The following is an 18363-nucleotide window of genomic DNA, read 5'->3' as shown; positions in this document are numbered from 1 at the left end:
TAAGCCTTAATCTAGGCTTACCTGTAGGTCAAAGTTGGCTGTAAGGGTTTACAACCACTTTAAAGGAGAAAACTTACCTTCATATAGTCCTTCTGCAGGACCTGAATTATGGCAGAACAGGTCTCTGGAATAATGATTCCCAGAGCCTGTGGGGAGATGCACGTGGAGAACTTGAGGTCCTGAAGACTTCTCCCTGTCACCAAGTAGCGCAACGTGGCGATGAGCCTCTGCTCCGGAGTGATGGCTTGCTGCAGCAGGTATCCTGCCTGGTGATATAAGGGGACAGCAAAGCCAGCAGATGGTGAAAAACGGGGTCTGTCATCCGGAGATAATTCCTGAAATCATCAGGATTATTCTCCCGGATCTCACGAAGCAAGGCAAGTGTGAGAACTGGTCACGCTGGAGCAACCAATTCTTGGTCCACGAACTCCTCCCCTCCCTGTTCATGGACCGGGCTTGTGTCAAAGCTAAAAGCCCAACACCAAGCCCCTGCACAGCACAAACTCTACGACGAGTACGTACACGAAAAATGGCTTGAAAACGGTCGGCTGGTCAGAACGGACAACAGAAAGCACCATAACAGCAAGGCCTGAAAGAACGAACTGAAAACCAGAAACGAGCAGACAATAAGCAATGAAAGTCAAAGCAAAAAGACAGGCACTGCTGTCTACGGCGCATGCGCTGTAGACAACGGCGCGCAGACGCTCTGAGAATGCCGCTACTAACGGCGATATGCCGTTAGTGGCAGCTCGCATGCGCGGGAGTGACGTCATCGCTGCTCCGGTGCTGTGAGTGGCCAGAGCAGTGATACCCGGAAGAAGATGGACGCTTAGTGCTACAGGGGACAGCGGTGAGATCGCTGGCTCCTGTGTCAGGTAAGTGACACATAATGGGCTACTATGCGATGCATAGTAGCCCATTATGCTTTACCTTTGCAGGGAGACACAGAGGAAGTAAACCCATCAGGGTTTACTTCCTCTTAAACGCACAAATATGTATTAACCGTTTGCCGACCGGCTCACGCCGATATACGTCGGCAGAAGGGCACGTACAGGCATATTAACGTACCTGTAGGTTGCCCTTTAAGAAGAGGTCTGCGAGCGCGCTGGGGGCATACGCCCGCCGCAAGCTCCTTGAGTGTGATCGCAGGTCCCACGGACTCGATGTCCACGGGGATACCCGCGATCGTCTCACGGAGAGGAAGAGAGGGGAAAGGCTGATGTAGACAAGCATTTCCCCGTTCTCTCTAGTGACACTGATCACCACTCCCTGTAATTGGGAGCAGAGATCAGTGTTGTGTCACACATAGCCCCTCCCCCCCACAGTTAGAATGACTCCCTAGGACACACTTAACTCCTACGGCGCCCCCTAGTGGTTAACCCCTTCGCTGCAAGTCACATTTACACAATGCATAGTTAATCACACTGTATAAATGTGAATGGTCCCAAAATAGCGCCAAAAGTGTCCGATCTGTCGCAGTCACGATAAAAATCACTTTTGCACAAACCAATCAATAAATGCTTACTGCATTTTTTTTTTTGTTTTGATTTTTACCAAAAATATTTAGAATACGTATCGGCCTAAACTGAGGGAAAAAAAAAACATTTTTATATTTTTTTGGGGATATTTATTATTGCAAAAAGTAACAAAGAATGCGTTTTGTTTAAAAATCGGCACTATTTTTTTGTTTATAGCACAAAAAATAAAAAATGCAGGGGTGATCAAATACCACCAAAAGAAAGCTCTATTTGTGGGGAAAAAAGAGCATCAATTTTGTTTGGGAGTCATGTAGCACGCCCGCGCAATTGTCAGTTAAAGCGACACAGTGCTGAATCGCAAAAAGTGCTCTGGCTTTTTGCCAGCCAAGTGGTCCGGGGCTGAAGTGGTTAACCTGTGTGCGTTTACACAGCACATCAGTAGTAAATGGAGGAGGGGGGTTGTAAAGCTGTAAGCCTGCCTGGGGCCCTGTTAGGACTTGAGGAAGACTTCTTATAAGTATGTAGAGCTACACAGTGACAGAACTAATCTTGAATAAGACAATGGCGCTTTATAAATCCATTGCCATTCTCCATTCACACTCAGTGTCAGTCCCCTGTCAGGGCTGAGTATAGCGATCAGGGCGGGGTTAGAAAGACTCGGCCCCGCCTCCTGTCACAGCTGCCATGTCAGAGCGGAGCACCGTGGGGTGGGCGGACTCTCCAGTGCTGCACCGGAAGTAGCTGTAACATGTTGTCATTTCCTAGGCAGTGGTTGTTCCGGAGACATTTGCGTTAGGTAAACAGGATTATTCTACGGCTATTATTGATTATAAACGGTAACGGTTTTGCGTGTGCGGGGTGAATGATTGTTGGAAGGAGTGATGGTACGGGTGTGAAGGCTGTGCTGAGGAGCAATGTTGTCATTGTAGCAGTGTAGTATGCTGTTGTCTGCAGGTTACCAGAGGGCTGATTATGCACTACACTCCTCTAGATTCTTTGTGTTTGACTGACTTGTTTTTGCATTGATTGGACCTCGTTTTATTAATAGCTGCATGTTGTAGCCTGCTGTCAGGCATTTGTTATTGTATCAGGGTGTCTGATGACGTATCACCACCATTTTATTATAGTCATGTTTACTTTAGACTTCTTCTTTATAAATCACTTTGCAATGTGTCATTGAGAGTGGATTTAGAAATGCATCTAAATCTGCCATGGAAGTGCGATCTGCGTTTCAGAAGCATTTGATAGGCGGTTAGGAGACAATGTTGCACCATCCCCCTTTTTGGCCCCAAAGTGTGCTGCGACAAGGGATGAGCTCAGGCGCACTCAGGCGAAGTCGGCGCAGTGCTAATCACAGACAGTGAGACATTTCCTGATCTCTGCAGCCGCACATCGGAACAATCTCTCACTGCCTGTGATTAGTGCAGCGCTGCGCTGACTTCTTGGCGGGCTCTGCACGTGGACCATACGAACACGCCTGAGCTCATCCCTAGCTGCGACTAGTGGCCAACCGATATTGTTTTTTCGGCTGCCTTTAGGCTTGGTTTAAACTGCAGAGATGCGGGAACCCTGCGACTCCACTGTGGGTTCCCTCATCGCATGTTGAGGGAGTGTCAATTGAAAGCTAATGACACCCCTAAATCAATTTGCATATCGCGAACACCCACTGTGATCTGATTCAGCTGCAGACCAGAAAAGGTGTCCTGTGCGAGTTTGGTCCGAATGCGATATTTGGCTGATATCACATCACACAGACATTGCATGTGATTTGCGACGCAGTGCGGTGCGAATCACATCTGATGTCGGACAGCACAGCAGTGAGAACTGGCCCTAAAGGCCGATTATCGGGTGCCGATATTTTGTAGATTTTAAGGTGGTTGTAATCCTCCAAAAAAAACAAAAACAAACCCTGCAAAACAAAAACATAAGGAGCTAGAATGCATCGCGTACTACTAGCTCATTATAAAATACTTCAGAACAATGCCCTGAATCAGCGTTGGCAATCTGAGTACACGCCAGAGTTACTTCCGGGTTTGCGGCTCCAGCAATGTGATCGGCCGGAGCTGTGATAACATCACACCCACGCCTGCGTGTGGGGGTCATGGCAAAAGTTACATAGTTACATAGACACCAGCGGCCCGTTTCTTCAGTGCACATATGTCGATGACGTCGGCAGAAGCGCATATACTGAATATCTCCTAAACTGTGCAAGTGTAGGAGATATTAAAAGTACCTACACGTAAGCCTTGTTATAGGCTTACCTGTAGGTAAAAGTGAAGTAACAGGGTTTACAACCACTTTAAAGTTTTTATACTGTCCTTTTTACTTTTTTTTTTTTTTTTATCACTTTTATTGATGTCACAAGAAATGTAAACATTACTTGTGACATTAATAGGCAGCACAGGTACTCTTTCTGGAGGGACCCCATAAGACTCCAATCTCCTCCACTACATTTAAAAAGTCAAGATCTGCATTTTTGAATACTTTCTATTTTTTAAAACCGCCACTTTTTAGGAAGGGAGTAATCCAGAAGTGATGTTGTGACATCGCCTCCGGGTTACTAGAGGTATCTGGCCAACCGGCGGACATGCCGGCTGGTCATTCGGGCCTCCCGGTGGGATGGGAAACCCGGGTTGAGCATCGGGGGGGGGGGGGGAGGAGGGAGACCCCCTCCCACTACTTGTGATAATGGCCGAGTGGCTGCCGAGCCGCATCGGTTGGCTTTACAAGAAATCTGACTGTCCGCTCTAAAGTATAGTACCGGGGTGATGCCTGCAGCTGCATGCATCTTCCTGATACAAGCACTTGAAGCAATATCAACAAGTTTGTTGCCGATACAGATTCTTCAAAAAAAGTGAATATCAGCCGTGCCGATAATCAGTTGACCCCTAGCTGCGACCCGCATGTGGTTTTCGGGGCATTTGTGGCGCTTCTCCGTTCACTCGAATGGGTCACATTCGGTGGGCTTGCCGCCTGCCGATCTGCCATGTTGGGTAGTTTTTCCCAGGTGAACGAAGCATTGCGACCACAGCACATAAGAAACCCCCCCTGCGCTGTCATTTGCAGCTTAAGGAGGCTGGTTTGGAGGTGCTGAAAACGCAGTTCAACCCTGCGTTTTTAACCACTTGAAGACCAAGCCTTTTCTGGAACTTTTTGTTTACAAGTTTAAATCCAGTATTTTTTGCGAAAATTACTTATAACCCCCAAACATAATTTTTTTTTTATTATTTATGTTTATCAGAGACCCTAGGTAATAAAATGCAAAAAAATGTCACACAGTGTTTGTGCAGCGGTTTTTCCAAATGCAATTTTTTGGGGGGAAAAAAATACATTTTAATAAAAAAAAAAACACAATATATACCCAAATTTTTTTGTAAAATGCGAAAGATGATGTTATGCCGAGTAAATAGATACCTAACAACATGTCGCACTTTAAAACTGCCCATGCTTGTGGAATTGTGACAAACTACGGTACTTAAAAAAAATCTCGTAAAAGCCTTTATAGGTTACCTGTTTAGATTTATAGAGGAGGTCTAGTCCTAAAATTATTGCTCTTGCTCTGAAGTTCGCAGCGATACCTCATCTGTGTGGTGCGAACACCATATACATATGCAACTTTTGTGTTGGCTGGGATAGGGGCACTTTAACCACTTCAGCCCTGGACCATTTTGCAGGCCAAAGACCAGAGCACTTTTTGCAATTCGGCATTTTTGGTAAAAAAAAATCCAAATAAGCAATTATTGATTGGTTTGCGCAAAAGTTATAGCGTTTACAAAATAGGGGATAGTTTTATGGCATTTTTATTAATTTACTAGTACTAGTTTTATCGGGACTCCAACATTATGGCGGACACATTGGACATTTTTGACACATTTTTGGGACCATTGCCATTTATACAGCAATCAGTTCCTTTGTAAATGACACTGGCAGTGAAGGGGTTAACCACTAGGTGGCAGTGTAGGGGTTAAGAGAGCCCTGGGGAGGGTTTCTAACTGTGAGGGGGGGGGGGGTGTGGCTGTGTGTGACACGTCACTGATCTCTGCTCTGATCACAGGGAGCAGAGATCAGTGACCCTGTCACTAGGCAGAACGGGGAGATGCTTTTTTACATTAGCATCTCCCCATGAGACGATTGTGGGCATCCCCTTCCCCCTTCGCCGGACTCACGGAGGTACCGACCGGCGACGCACACGCGGTGGCAAATTTAAAGGGACGTACCTGTACGCCCATTTGCCTGTACGTGCCATTCTGCCGACATATATCGGTATGCGCTGGTCGGCATGTGGCTATTTTTTATTTTAACACCGTCACTTTTAATATTTTATTTTTATTTTTGTATCACTTTTGTTTCTATTGCCAATGAATATAAACATCCCTTGTAATAGAAATAAGAATGACAAGTGAAAACTACCCCAAATCTCTTCTTTACCTTTTACAAGCAAAAGTCTCTCACTGCCTCTGTGACTAGCTGGCCACACCGTTGGATCATTTCCTGGGTGAGCCAGTGGAAACGGTAAGCCCCGGAAAACACCAGTGGGATGGGGGACTTTTGCTGTGAATGTTTTGGGGCTCATTTACACCACAAATTCCACATTCAGTGTGCATTCCCACATGTGAGTTTACATGCATTTGTTATTGTTATTAATGTGTTTGCACTGTGTATTTTCATGCTTTCCACTATGCTTCCCTGCTGTGTGACGCAAAGGTCTGTAATACGGTTGATATTTCTATAGGTGTTTGTAACCTGGAACATGAGTTTGAATTTCTGGAATATTAGTCAAAGCAGTGAATATTGCAGTTCAGTGTTTTTAATTGTAAAATGATGCACTTTCATGGAGTACAATATTGAGTGTACAGTGTTAGCTGGAAATACAGAAGACAGCGATTTTGTTTCTGAATGAACTCCTGTGTTCATTCATCTGTGAGGCATAGTAAATTGTGTTAACTATGCTTCAGTTTGTGAATGAACAGGAAGCTGCTCAGCACAGAGCACTCCCCATTCATTCACTGTCCAGTGCAGCTGAGGATGCAGAGAAACAGACTAAGGACTCTATGTCCTTTGTCCCTTTCTCTGTCTCAAAAAAGAGACATCATGGGTCTATTTAGACCCCTTATATCTCACCAAAGCCCTCCAACAGGGCTGTAAAATATAAATAAATAAAAAATGACAAAAAATATAAATAAAATCGGAAACAAATTAGAAGGCATAGTAAGGCCTCATTCATAGAGGTCGTACAACAGTTTATGTCCATGCAGGGCCATGTTGCATGGGGATACATGGGTATATCTTGCATCCTTGTGTGGGCAGACCCATTGATGTTAATTGGGATGCAGCAGGTGTTTGGCATCAAGCTGTGAACAGCGGCTGTGTCCAATGTGTGTGCAGGAGAGTGCTCTCAAACTTGCACGGCTTGCATTCGGGGCTGTGCACCCACACCTACATAGTTGTCAAATTGGGAGCAGCGGCTGTGTCCATGATTCCCAGTTGCCATCAATGGGACTGCCTGCATGGGGATGCATGGATCACCTGTGCATCCCATGAGGCTAAATACTGCGTTAGTACCAAAAGCGAACAAGGCTTTAGTAGGAATTTAGCATAATGTTTGTAAGTGTTGCTGTGTTTGTATCTGCTAATTATGATTTTAGTGCATTTTTTTTAGCAAAAATATTGTTTTGATAAACATTTGTGCAAATATCATGGTGCCTAAAAAAAAAAAAAAAAAAATCTGTATCTTCATTTTATTCTACTGGTCCAATGCTTTCAGAAAATGTATGGTTTGGGGGATCTTTACCAAACTCTGAAATCCTGTAGGTGAAAAGTTTTAAAAAACTATTGAACATTTACAAAAAATAGTCTGATCACCTGAGTTTAAATGTGGAGTGCAGAGCTTGGCAGCAAAAGGGTTAAATACACTAAGGGCATAAATTTGGTTCAGGAGGGCAGTATTTTGTATATGAAGCTAAGATCATAAACGCCAGTGTTTTCACAGGCAAATTCTGAACTCCTCCCTACTGTATGCAAATATAACAAAACAATTCTGGAGTAAAAGAGCATTCACACCAATACACAAGATTTTTGTTTATCTTGTGTGCCCTGTTTTAAATGTTTTGTCATGAGATGTTATGTGGTGTCCCCCAAAGGGAAAACCTAGGCTAGACAACAATCCAATGGTTGAGTTAGAACACCTGTGCCCTTTGCCTGCCAGTAAGGGTGGCACAAAAAAATCCTGGCTGTTCTGTGGTTGATTGGGGGATCTGATCAATTTCTGACTCTTTTTGAAGGGGAAACGTAGAAAAGTGCAACATTGGTTCTATCACCTGCTGAAAACAGAGAATGTTGAGGTACATTGGTGGACATGAGGGAATGTGCTAGTGGTTGATGTCTGAACGTCCAGAATTAGCTGTTCTTCAACTTGGAAATTAGGGATCCTTGCTTGGATCTGTCCAGGTATGCCCAAAGCTGGCCAATCTGACCCCCACTACACCTGCCTGGGCAGGCCATTAGTCAAAATGATTTTGGGGAATCTAAAGTAGCTGAGGGGCTTTGGGCCTCCTAAATCTGGATTGGGCTAACCTAGGAGAGCAAATCTGCTGACGCTTCATGCTTCTGGTCGGATTTGCCGCCTGTGACACTTGAAATCACTGTATCTAACTTTTGTCTAAAGTTTGTCCATGCTACAAATAATCTAATCTTTGGGTAAACCCTGGGTGATGACGGTCTCAAAATTCTGGGTCCACACATTTATTGCACTTGCCACCGATATGAGGTCAATCGTTGGTTTACAGACTCCCCCTGCTGACTAGTACGACTTCCACAGATCCATGTTGGGATGTTACTCAATTGAGAAGCTGCATAACTGCAGCGTTCACCACTGGAAAATTATTTAGAGGAAACATCCGCCTCCCAGACTGGATATAGCTTGTGCAGACAGTTTACTCATGGAGAACCCCCTGTTGTCTTTTTGCCATTCATTTTGGATCAATTCTTTGATCTCATCCATAAATGCGTAAAAAGGCTGCTTCTTAAGAAAAGGGAAGAACTTAGATTTTTACAGTAATCCCCGGGTCTTCCCACACCAGGGCTTGTTTGATCGCCCTGATATATGGCTGGACCAAGGCAAATTCAGACCCTATGTCTCATAATTTTCGACCGAGGAGGTAGACTGCTCCTCCTCTGAACCGCGTATGCGATTATAAAGCTTAGGTGGATGCTTAGGATGCAGGAATTCATGGTGTAGGAGTTAAAAATGGCTGTAAAGTGCTTGGAATATCCCTTGTTAAGGAAGACTGACCTTGACGTCCAAAAAGAACTAGCAGATCTATAGGCCTGAAGCTGTGCCCAGGGTCCATGGGCATCAGAAGACTGAAAAACTCAGAACCTTATGGACAACCTGTTCAAAGAGGTCATGGAAACAGCTTTCGCAGATTAGCTTGTCTGGTAAAGTTATCGCACTGCAGTTCCAGCACTTCTTGCCCTTTGGTCGCTGTGAGTGCTCAGGAGGAGAACAATTTTTGTTTATGAGCACTTAATCTATCGCTTATCCAGGACCTGCAAGGTTGGACAGGTCACTTTCATGATAACATTTTTAACAATGTCCTTTTTCATGTCTAAGCCCTTGTACACACGGTCGGATATTCCGACAACAAAATCTGTCGGATTTTGTCTGCCGGATTTTGTCCGAAACTGGTATTGCATACACACGGTCGAACAAAGTTGTCAGAAAATCCGATTGTTCGTAACGTGGTGACGTTATTTATTTACGACGGGACTACGTTCAGGCTAGTAGCCAATAGCTTTGGTCTAGAAATTTGATCTGAGCATGCATGGCACTTTGTCCGATCGGAATTCTCTACAAACGATTGGACAAAGTCCAATCGGATCATGTTGTCGGAAAATTTTATAGCCAAGCTCTCAAATTTTGTCTGTCGGATATTCTGACGGAAACAGTCCAATGGAACCCACGCACGGTCTGATTATCCGACAACGCGGTCCGATCGGACATTTTCCGTCGGAATATCCGACCGTGTGTACAAGGGCTTAGAGTGAGAGCGGCAGGGCTTGAAGAAATACCATGTCATGAGAAGTTTGAGAACACACTTTTTTTTTCCATACTTAGCTTAGACATAGTCTCTTTGCTAAGCAGTGGAGGGTCTTCTTCATTTGGGACGAAAGTCTCATATTGGTGTAAGGAAGCGGACTTCATAACAGTACCTCAACTGAACGGTGACCAAGTAAATTGGGAAAAGAAAATCCCCGGCTTTGAGGCAAAGTGCAAGAACTGTTGGCAGTATGCAGGAGGGAGGGTGTGCTTCCCCAAATGGACAAAAGGCCTACCCCTTAAATAGGGCATCAGATAAAACTGACTACTTGCCAGGGAAACTGGGAAAAACTTTTCTCTTAATAAAGATGGCCTCCCGAGTACCCAGACAGACTATGCACATGTGGACTCCTGGAAACTCACAAATCAAAAATGGCTGCTGGAACCCACACAGACATGCTGGTCTACAAGGTGACTCGGCACTGCCTTGGTAGCAAAATCATGCCCTTGCATGCACAGAGGAGCAAATGGGGGGGGGGGGGAATAAAAGGGCAGCCAAGACAGGGAAAAAAAGGGGAGAGAGAAACAAAAACCCCATCAAATCCCTTACTGCAGCAGAGCACAATATGAAAGGGCAGATGACAGAAGGAAGAAGAGGCGCAACATGTACTGTATGTCAGAAGGAACAATCCACAGCATTGTTTCTGTGCCATATACCACCATAAATGCCCCACCAGAGGTATGTTTCTAGTTTAGAAAACACCTCAGCTAAAGACCCTCAGAAAGGGCTCCCTACCTTGTTGGTGCGTTTAGCAACCTGAGAGGGGCACAACCCAGATGGCCACCGAACTAATCGGTAGGTAAGGGAATTTTTTCTTTCTTACTATCTTGAAGGACACCAGCCCTCAGGTGAATGACTTGAAGGTCTACGCTCACTGGCCACTTAGGTACTCCTGTTCAATTGTTAGGTAACACAATTTTCTAACCAGCTAATCACATGGCAGCAACTCCATGCATTTAGGCATCTAGATGTGGTGAAGACGACTTGGTGAAGTTCAAATCGAGCATCAAAATGGGGAAGAAAAGGGATTTAAGTGAGTTTGAGTGTGGCATGGTTGGGCTAGTCTGTGCATTTCAAAAACTGCTGATCTGATGGGATTTTTACACAAAATCATCTCTAGGGTTAACAGAGAATGGTCAGAAAAAAGAGAAAATATCCAAAAATTCCTTGTTGATGTCAGAGGTCAGATGAGAATGGGCAGACTGGTTTGAGATGATAGAAAGGCAACAGCAACTCAAATAACCACTTGTTACAACCAAGATATGCAGAATACCATCTCTGAATGCACAACACATTACATTAGGCAGATGGGCTACGGCAGCAGAAGACCACACCAGGTGCAACTCCTGTCAGCTAAGAAAATAAAACTGAGGCTACAGTTCGCACAGGCTAACCAAAAGTGAACAATAGAAGATTGGAAAAATGTTGCCTGGTCTGATGAGTCTCGATTTCAGCCGCGACATTCAGATGGTAGGTTCAAAACAGCATGAAAGCATGGCTCCATCCTGCCTTGTATCAACGGTTCAGGCTGGTGGTGGTGGTGTAATGGTGTGGGGGATATTTTCTTAGCACATTTTGGGCCCCTTAGTACCAGTTGAGCATTTTTTAAACGCTACACCTTACCTGAGTGTCATTGCTGACCATGTCTGTTGCGACTACAGTGTACCCATCTTCTGATGGCTACTTCCAGCAGGATAATGCACCATGGCACCAAACTCAAATTGTCTCAAACTGGTTTCTTTAACCAAATCAAATCTGTGCTATAGCCAAATAATGGCTACAGCGCGGATCTACATTGCCAGGACTACATCTATTGACATTGTCCCCTTTCCTTGCTCCCCGCACGCTCTTGTGAGTGCGCATCGGGGAAAATCTGTGTTGGCAGTATCCCTTGGATACAGCCAATCACAGATCGCTGTAAATGGCCAATCACAGTGGCCGTTTACAGCGCAATCGCCGTGGCCAATGAGAGATGATCTCAAATGTTAACATATGAGATCATTTCTTATTGTCGGCTCTCTCTCCTTACACAGAAACCGAGTGTGAGGAGAGAGCGCTTCTGTGAAGAATTGTGAGTGAATTTTACAGTACAAAAAACAGTGTGCCCAAACAGTGCCTAATCAGTGCCCACAGTGACAATTAGCATCTATAGCTAGTGCTATCTGTGTCCACTTGTGCCATCAGTGCATCATCTGTGCCTGTCTGTGCAATCACTGCCCATCTGTGCCACCTCATTAGTACATATCTGTGCCCATCTGTGCCACCACCATCAGTGCCACCTCAGCACACATCTGTGCCGCCTCAGTGCACATCCTGTGCTCATCCTGTGCTCAGCAGTGCCACCTCATCATTGCAGGCTTAGCACACACCTGTGCAGTCTCATCACCACCAGCAACCATGTCCAAAAGATGCTTTTCCGCCGAGGATACCAAATTCTTTTCACGGCCGACGGGAGCTCTCTTTTTTTCGGATTCCCTTTCAAATTCAGACGTAAATTATCAGCCAGTTGAGGCAGCGGCATCCACCAGCACCGCAGTACCTCGGCAAGAAAGGTCAAGTACCAGTGGGATATCAGCTCAGCCCCGAAGTGTTAGGACCCATGCCAGCCTTCCCTATGCCCTTCAGAACCCCTTGTGGCTTCCTCCTAATTCAGGAGACGCTAACGTTCCCCCTTTCACTGCTCAGCCAGGAGTCCAGGTGGACACAGAGAATTTTACCCCAATCAATTTTTTTCATTTCATTTTTACTGAGAACATGTTCGCATCAATTGTGGCCCAGTGCAGCCTGTATGCGCAGAAATTTATTTGGCAAAATCCAACATCCTATTATGCCGTTCCTACGAGTGGAGAGATATAAATTAAGCTTTGGCGCTAAAACCTTTTTGTGCACTGTGGATACCAAAATCATGTATGAGTGTGAAATGATCTATTATCTCTGCTAGTGCTCTGGAGAATTTAATACAAATTAAGGTGGAAATCTCCCAAAAACCACTATATACGTGATATTAAAATGCGTGAAAAAAGAGAAAAAGATGTGTGTCTGTTGACTTACACCTCAAAAATGCACATATGTATTAAAAAAATAGTGAATCAATCACATAGAAATAAACAATTAAAAATATTAATGTGCTCAATAGAAAAACATACGCAAACCAATATCTGAAAAATCATATGCAAACCAATATCCAAAAATTATGCTCTATGTTCAAAGTGACAATCAAAAAGCGTTTTGTGAAAGTACCAAGAAAAAATAATAATAACAAAAATCTTATAATGTCCAACAAAAATTTTTTTTCAAAGTCGCATCATCTGGTTGCTGGAAAAACGCATGGAACTTTCATCAAATGAGGAAGGTAGAGCAAAGTGACTAGTGCAGAAGGGTTAAATGCATTCCTCTCCGGTGCGCCACTCTGTGTTAGGAAAAAGGTATATATATGTGCTCACCAGACCAAAAACCCTCAATGGGTTAACCGAGCAGCCACAGTATGAGCCACTGTGCAGCTTTCTTTGGGCTCTGCTTCTGCTATGCTGGGGGGATGCTTTACACTTTTCCTTCCGCAGATAGTCCGTTTAGCAATTATACATAAAGGGAAACAGAAGTACAAACATAGTGCAATACTGTTGTTTGAAAGTTTTTGTTTATTAAGAAGTCAGGTTACTCACAATATCCAAAGAGACAAATCGCTTTAAAATTAACTGCGCCGGCGTTGCTGCTTGTATACCAGTGTAAGGTGCACGTCCTAGGCCACGCCCTACGCGTTTCGTCAGAGCGACGTCATCTGGAGCAGATGACGTCGCTCTGATGAAACGCGTAGGGCGTGGCCTAGGACGTGCACCTTACACTGGTATACAAGCAGCAACGCCGGCGCAGTTAATTTTAAAGCGATTTGTCTCTTTGGATATTGTGAGTAACCTGACTTCTTAATAAACAAAAACGTTCAAACAACAGTATTGCACTGTTTGTACTTCTGTTTCCCTTTATGTATAATTGCTAAACGGACTATCTGCGGAAGGAAAAGTGTAAAGCATCCCCCCAGCATAGCAGAAGCAGAGCCCAAAGAAAGCTGCACAGTGGCTCATACTGTGGCTGCTCGGTTAACCCATTGAGGGTTTTTGGTCTGGTGAGCACATATATATACCTTTTTCCTAACACAGAGTGGCGCACCGGAGAGGAATGCATTTAACCCTTCTGCACTAGTCACTTTGCTCTACCTTCCTCATTTGATGAAAGTTCCATGCGTTTTTCCAGCAACCAGATGATGCGACTTTGAAAAAAAATTTTTGTTGGACATTATAAGATTTTTGTTATTATTATTTTTTCTTGGTACTTTCACAAAACGCTTTTTGATTGTCACTTTGAACATAGAGCATAATTTTTGGACATTGGTTTGCATATGATTTTTCAGATATTGGTTTGCGTATGTTTTTCTATTGAGCACATTAATATTTTTAATTGTTTATTTCTATGTGATTGATTCACTATTTTTTTAATACATATGTGCATTTTTGAGGTGTAAGTCAACAGACACACATCTTTTTCTCTTTTTTCACGCATTTTAATATCACGTATATAGTGGTTTTTGGGAGATTTCCACCTTAATTTGTATTAAATTCTCCAGAGCACTAGCAGAGATAATAGATCATTTCACACTCATACATGATTTTGGTATCCACAGTGCACAAAAAGGTTTTAGCGCCAAAGCTTAATTTATATCTCAGATTTCTAACCTATTCCTATTTTTAGGGACAGGTTTCAAGCACAGGCAGCTTTAACCCCTTGAGTTCATTTTAATTCATCTTTATTTCATTTTGTTTTTTCCCTTGCCTGTGTGGCGGACGGGTGGAATTTGTCCATAGCGCAATCTTATCTATTTTTATTGCTACGAGTGGAGAGACCTAACAGTGGAGGAGTTCAGGGTTGTTTTTTTTTTTTTTTTTTTTGGGCCTCACATTTAATATGGGACTCGCCCAAAAAAAATCTATTGTGTTCCTATTGGTAAACCCAACCCATCCACCACATGCTGCTCTTCTCTGCGGTAATGCCCAGAATCGGGTATCTGATGATCATGAGGTTCCTACATTTCGGTCACAATACCCAGTGCCCTCCCTGAAATGACCCAAATTATGACAGGCTTTACAAAATTCGGCCAATACTAAATCATTTTTCAGAAATATTCCCCCAGTTGTTTCCCCTGGACCAACACATATGTGTGGATGAGTCCCTTGTTAAATTTAGCGGCATGCTTAAAATGAAGCAGTTTATCCTTAGCAAAAAAGCCTGATATGGGGTGAAGGTGTACAAATGATGTGACTGAGCCACAGGGTACACATATTTCTTCATAGTGTACGAAGGGAAGGATACCCAGCTGCAGCCCCCTAATTGCTCTGACTACTTGGGATCCAGCGGGAAAGTTGTTTGGGACCTCATACCCCCTACTGTAGAAATGCTACTGTTTATACGTAAAAAACTTCTACACATCCCTGCCCCTGTTCCATAACCTTCACCGGAAGAAGACGCCAGCATGTGGCACCGTAAAAAAGAACCGGAAGGGCTTTCCTCAAAGTCTTTGTCAATAAGAAGTTGAGAAAAGGAGAAACAGCAAGTCTGCGAAACATGGAGATTCTGGCAGTGAAGTGGAGGGACAGAAGGGATGTCTACATGTTGTCTTCAATCCACAATAATGCCTACGTGGAAATCCCCAGAAGGAATGGTCCCATCCAAAAACAAAACATGCATCCATGAATAAAATTTGTTTATGGGGGAGTCGACTTCAATGATCAAATGCTCGAACCATACCTTGCCACAAGATGGACATACCATTTACTATAAAAAATGTAGCAATTTATTTTTTTCAGTTGGCCATATTCAATTCCTATATCATTTACCGCAACTCCACCCAAAACCCCCAACCCTTCCTTGTCTACCAGGAGGAAATTTACACTGCCCTTATATCACCGAACGGCCCACCAGAAAACATCCGATCAGATGTTCTTAGTCGTCTCTCCAACGCCACTTTCACGATTAAATCCCTCCCAAACCAACAGGCCAAAGACATCAAAAAAGATGTAGATAGTAGAGGAGTCAGAAGAGACGCATCTTATTATTGTCCTTCCCAACCAGGCCTCTGCATAGGTGAATGTTTTTGCTGTTACCATACTTCAATAAATTATTCATGAAGTATGGTAAACGTAATCCTTAGTTCTTGCCTTCACACACCTTCAAACCCCTTAAGCCTGCTCTGTAACTGACCCTGGCTTGTTATTCGACCACGCTTTTGCCTGCCAATTCTGTACATACCTCTGCCTGATCGGAAACTGACCTTGGACTGTTTGACCATGTTATTTGCCTGCCTCTTGGACTGATCTTGTACCCTGCAACTGGACTAGTGGGATTCAACACAGGGGTCTCGCATATTTGAGGGGCTCCAGAATAGTTTTTCTGGATGAAGAAAACTATTTTCTTTGTTTTCTCATTCCTAGATTAGGGTCTGGGGACTCTGAGGCTTCAGAGAGATTTGGGTGGGAGAAGCCTCTACCCTTGTCCCCATTCTGTCCTGAACGAGGCCCTACTTCTGCCTATAGGTCTTACTGCTCATGCCTCTGCCTGTCGCACTGACTACAGCACATGGACCAATATTTTTGGCACTGCTGACAATATCTCTGCCTGCATTGACCCGGGACTGTATATGGACAATATCCCTGCCTGCTGCCTGAAAAACAGTTTGTGCAGCGCGTTACATCATGAGGACAGATCGTACAGTTACAATTCAATTCCATACAGGAGGAATCCGAGGGCCCTTCTCGTTAGAGCTTACAATTTAAAAGGGAAGGTCAAGTGATACAAAAGGTAATTGTGGGGGGTGAGCTGATGAAGAAAATAAAAGTACATTTCTTAGGTTCAGGGTACTTACCTTCTCTGTGCAAGGGTATAAGCACATAGTGGCCTCTTACCTCCTCTTCTGGAGTACCCTGCCAGGATGCTCTGTCTCTTCTCTGTATAAATACCACCATAGAAAGCCCAATAGCACCTGCTGCTCTAAACCAAGCCATTGAGAAAAGATCTGCAAACGTGCACATCGCTGGATCAATGTGAGAAGTGTAAGTATTTAGGGAGGGAGGAATAACAGCTACTGAAAGTTTTTTTTTTAACCTTAATGCATAGACTGCTAGTATTTTAAGTGATTGTAATGTCTAGGTTTTTACTATAAAAATAACAAACCTGTCATACTTACCTGCTCTGTTGCAGTGGATTTGCACAGAGCAGCCTGGATCCTCCTCTTCTTGGGTGCCTCTTTTAAGCTGCTGGCCCCTCCCTCCTGTCGAGTGCCCCCACAGCAAGCATCTTGCTATGGGAGTACCTGAGCCGAATCACAGCTCCATGTATCCATTCATACACAGGGCCACGGCCCAGCCCCACCTCCTCTCCTGATTGGCTGACTGACTTTGACAACAGTGGGAGCCATTGGTGCCGCTGCTGTGTCTCAGCCAATCGGAAGGGAGAGTCTCAGACAGCCAAGACTCACGTGGACATCGCTGGACAGAGCTGGAGCTCTGGTAAGTATTGGGGGACTGAGGGGGGCTGCTACACACAAAAGGCTTTTTATCTTAATGCATAGAATGCATTAAGATAGAAAAAAAAACCTTATGACTTTAAAATCCCTTTTAATCTTAATTTTCATTTTTTGTATATTAATTGGATTTATGATCTCTTTAAAAATGTTTTGAAATTTAATGAAAAATATAATGAACTGTGTTATTTAAACATATATTGATTGTTCTTAAAGCTTTTTTTTTCAGTTCACAAATGTTTTTTCCAACTATTTTTTACAAGAAAAAAGGTGGAGCTTAAAGCAAGGTTAGAAAAATGTTGCCATACCAGTTCCACATAAACCAATATAATCATTTTCACCGTCTGACCTAAATAAATTGTGAAAATACTATTGAACACATTTTTATTTGAGCTGTCTGTTTTATAAGTTATGATGGCTGATGTCGTGTATGACCTTGAAAAAGTTACTTACCTGAACTATTTAAAGCTGAACTCCTAGCAAATAACTAAATTGTAGGTATATGATCTGTTTTATTGGCCAGAGGATTTGTGATTTTTTTTTTTTCCAGCCACATTTGGGATTCATACACTTCTGTCAGGCAGCACAGCTAGGTTGGCGACTTTATTAGAGTTGAAGAGTAAGGCTAGCCTTATGTTATACAATCTTCTTGTACAGTTTTCCTAAAATGTTAGATGCAACAAAAACACATAGTATGAGGTCATACCTAAACGCTTTCAATTTGTATGCAATCAGGCAGGCCCTTGCACTACATAGAGGACAATTTTCTAATGTATAGCCAGTAGAGCTGCACGATTCTGGCTATAAAGAGAATCGCTATTTTTTTGCTTAGAACATAGATCACAATTATCTCACGATTCTCACGGTGTAACATCTTTCACATTAAAACAAAAAAAATTGGGCTAACTTTTTTTTATTTTTTTATTTTTTTATTCATTGAAGTGTATTTGTTTCCCAAAAAAGTGCGTTTAAAAGACCGCTGGGCAAATACAGTGTGGCATAAAATATTGCAGCAATTAACATTTTATTCACTAGGGTCTCTGCAAATGTTTGGGCGTTCCAAGTAATTTTCTAGCAAAAAAAATATTGACTTTAACTTAAGAAACAAGTGTCAGAAAAAGATTTGGACTTTAAAGTGGAGTTGCGTTGCACCCAAAAAATAATTCATGAATGTTTCTAAAAAAAACTAAAATATAAATAAACATGGGGAAATTTTTTT

At 43.3% G+C, this 18363-nt stretch overlaps 1 protein-coding gene across 2 annotated transcripts in view; it reads left to right on the top strand.

The window, feature by feature from the left end:
- The first annotated feature begins 2153 nt into the window (after positions 1–2153).
- The window catches only part of ADIPOR1 (adiponectin receptor 1), a 144965-nt gene continuing 128755 nt past the window's right edge, over positions 2154–18363 (top strand). Inside the window, exon 1 of one of the 2 annotated variants that reach the window (XM_077481387.1) lies at positions 2154–2274. The gene's annotated coding sequence lies outside the window, so the exon portion shown is untranslated. The other variant, XM_077481388.1, reaches the window with a different exon arrangement.

This window comes from Lithobates pipiens, unplaced genomic scaffold, assembly GCF_037356315.1.
Source record: "Lithobates pipiens isolate NorthernLeopardFrog02 unplaced genomic scaffold, aLitPip1_a1.2 Scaffold_16, whole genome shotgun sequence".
Taxonomy (NCBI): Eukaryota; Metazoa; Chordata; class Amphibia; order Anura; family Ranidae; genus Lithobates; species Lithobates pipiens.
Note: the sequence above shows the minus strand (reverse complement) of the source record. Positions and strands in the feature narration are given on the sequence as shown.